The sequence below is a fragment of the Mus caroli genome, chromosome 19, assembly GCF_900094665.2.
Source record: "Mus caroli chromosome 19, CAROLI_EIJ_v1.1, whole genome shotgun sequence".
Lineage (NCBI taxonomy): Eukaryota > Metazoa > Chordata > Mammalia > Rodentia > Muridae > Mus > Mus caroli.
Genome location: NC_034588.1, coordinates 2,062,934 through 2,066,093, shown reverse-complemented (window position 1 = coordinate 2,066,093; position 3,160 = coordinate 2,062,934). Strand labels below are relative to the sequence as shown.

The 3,160-nt window shown below is 43.7% G+C and overlaps 1 pseudogene; it reads right to left on the bottom strand.

Moving 5' to 3' along the window:
* Positions 1–1,506: 1,506 nt before the first annotated feature.
* The window catches only part of LOC110285930, a 4,855-nt pseudogene continuing 3,201 nt past the window's right edge, over positions 1,507–3,160 (bottom strand).

Below are 3,160 nucleotides of genomic sequence, written 5' to 3'. Positions count from 1 at the left end.
AAAAAAAAAAAAAAAAAAGACTTAGAAATCCTGGGTGCGGGGCAGCTGCTGTACTGCAGAGAGCAGCAGGAGGCCTTATGATGCCCACCAGGGTGCCCACATCATCCCAGCCCAGCAGGGGAGCACTGGGCGGAGCCAGAACGCCATGGTCAGACAAAGGAGCCTGTTACAGGATATTTGAACCTGTTTCTAGTCAGGGTGTGATTCGGCCCTTAGCACACACTTTTAATCCTGGAATACAGACACACTTTTAGTACTCACCTTTAGTCTCAAACAATGAGGGTAAAGTTAATTTGTAGAAGGAAGCACCGATGTTTGAAAGTGATGCCTAATTGAGTGGCAGACAAAGTGACAAATCAGAGAAAGGTTTGACAGAATAGGATACACCCAACTCTTTTGAGAAGAGTGGAAAGGGAAGCTACTTAAAGGGGAGACAGACAGGGCAGGACGGGAGGAAGAGAGTGCAGCACAGGAATGCAGTAGAGTTGAGAGGGAGAGTAAAGCAGCCCAGAAAGTGGGAAGGAGGCTGGTTTACTGAGAAGAGTTTTACAGAGATAAACTGAAGACAGAACAAGCTAGACACAGGTAAAGACAGAGCAAGTAGAGAATGAAAAGGAACCAAAAGATGACAAAGTTTGCTAGAGTTATTCTGAGGCAAAGCAGAGCAATTCAGAGGCTGAGAGTGCTGAGGTCCAGGAGTCATTTCACAAACCACATAAACACCAAACTCAATCAGACAGGGATATTTTATTGAGACTCAGGAGCTGAACTGCGAAGTTGAGTCAAGATCCTATAGGGATTTTTAAGCCTAAAATCTACAAACAGTTGTGCCAAGTTATTCCACCAATCAGAATTTAGGGATGGGGATTTCCTTTGAAACATGTCTTTGTCATACATTTATTCTGCTCCCACTGGTTGGAGTACTCAACTGTGGCAGGGGCCTTGCCTAACTTTCGTGTCTCTCTCTTTTTTAAAAGATTTATTTATTTTATATCTGTGAGTACACTGTAGCTGTCTTCAGACACACCAGAAGAGGGCACCAGATCCCATTACAGATGGTTGTGAGCCACCGTGTGGTTGCTGGAAATTGAACTCACGACCTCTGGAAGAGCAGTCAGTGTTCTTAACCACTGAGTCATCTCTCCAGCCCAATTTTCTTTCCTTTCCTTTCTTTTCCTTTCCTTTCCTTTCCTTTCCTTTCCTTTTCTTTTTTCACTGAAGATCACATTTATTGACCTAACTTTGCTGTTATTTGAATGATAGAGTTTACAATAGGCCACAATTACCATTTTCTTAAGTTTTGGTTGTGTTGGTTGTAACCAGTCAAAAAGAATAAAGGTAATTAAATTTTCTCCAATATTCATTCAAATTCCAGTTTAAGACTTCATTTTCCCCTCAAATCCTGTGTTTTGAGGTTCTGGATGTAAGAGCTTCCTTCTTGCTGGGGTAATGGCTTTTCTGTGTCTGAGGAAGTTACACACTTAGTCATCAGTCACTCATGGACTCTCACTGGCGAACACACCAGGTCTGGTGAGGAGCATTCCTCTTCTGTCTTCCTCACTTACACCATTCTTGTTAGCTAGCAGCTGGTTCTAAATATAATGGTTAATTTTTCAAGATCTTCACACTTTAAATGCAATTCTGTCAGCAGGGTGGTTATAAACTGTGTAAAAACCACATTTTTCGTAGAATGCTTCTGAATGCCAAGAATCGGTGTCAATAGTAACAGCAAGACCACAGCAATTAAAGTCCATTCCACAGGTTTGTGTATAATGTTTCTATTTGATAATCTGAACGTCTGAATGAGGTTTTTAAGTTCAGTGTAAATATCTCCCATTGTAATCTGAAGAGGACCCAAAAGTCCAGGCAATACTTTAATTTTTCAAGAACAATCCGTCTTCTAATCTGGTTCTGGGAACTTGAGTCTATCAGTGGGAAGCTGGGATCACGCTGAAGCACATTCTCTTTAGAGTCCTGAGACTTGGTAGTGTCTTCATTTAAAACACAGCGCTCTTTGTAGAACTCCCTGGCCCTCAGGTTCAGCATCTCCATTTCCTTTTTCAAGCTCTCATAACTTGGCAGTGGCTTAATGGCTGTGTCTGAGCCTCTAAAGGGCAGTGTTGCGTCCAGGGTGTTCTGAGCTTGACTCAGGGCAGGATCACAACTACCTGGGTCACAAATTATGTCATCTTCATCAAGTTCTTCATCAGGCTCAGAGGCTGAAGAGGGTTTCAGGCACACAGAATTGTGGTCCTGGCCATATAAAAACTTCAGTGTTTCTTCTGTCTTCCATTCAGTCAGAGTGTCCGACAGAACTCGGAGTAAGTTTGCCTTCGCAACCTCAGGACGCACCCGTACCAAACCAGAGGCTGACCCAGAACCTAGACTTGGCAAATTTGCTCCTGAAATGCTCAGCACTCTTCTTGCCTAAGCCTACAAGCGTAACTTGTGATACACCGTGTTTATGTTCAGAAACGGCTGAAGTGTTAAGTCTGTCACACCAAGGGCCAGGTGACATCTGAGTACTTCCTTTCTTTAAAGGAAGTTTTCAAGTGGCCACTTTCTCCTGACTATCTAATCTGCAATTATCCAGCTGCACGGTAACCTCTGACACGGTCTGTTCTCCTGCTTTGGAGTCCACGTTCTGAGCAGCCTTCTTTCTCCTTAGCTGCTTTTTGTGTGCGGGTGTGGTCTTGTATCCACTGCCTTTGGTCTGTTTCCTGGTAGAAGAGAAGAAACAAAGCCTTGCTCCTCCTCATCACTGGTCCACTTGCTCCAAGAGCTGGAAGAAGCAGATTCACACTGTGCGTCCAAGGCACCAGAACCGTCAACATCTGCTGCTGTCACGGCATCTCTGAAGATCTGTACTACTTCTCCAGAATTGCTGCTTTGTCCTTTCTTCAGCAGCTGAAAGTCAGGAGGCCTCTCTTCCTCTCGAACCCATACTGGAGTTTTGGGAATCTGTTTCAAAAAATTTAGATGCTCTGTAACAAAAATTGCTGGAGAAAGACTTCCTTTCAGTAATATCATAGACTTTATTGGTTTTAGTAGAAATTCGTTATTTCTATTTCGGGATAACCCCTAGCTGTCACAGGTCCTCCAAGCCAGTGGCGACATGAACAACACAGGCACCAAGTCGGGTTCACGCAGCAACGTCTTT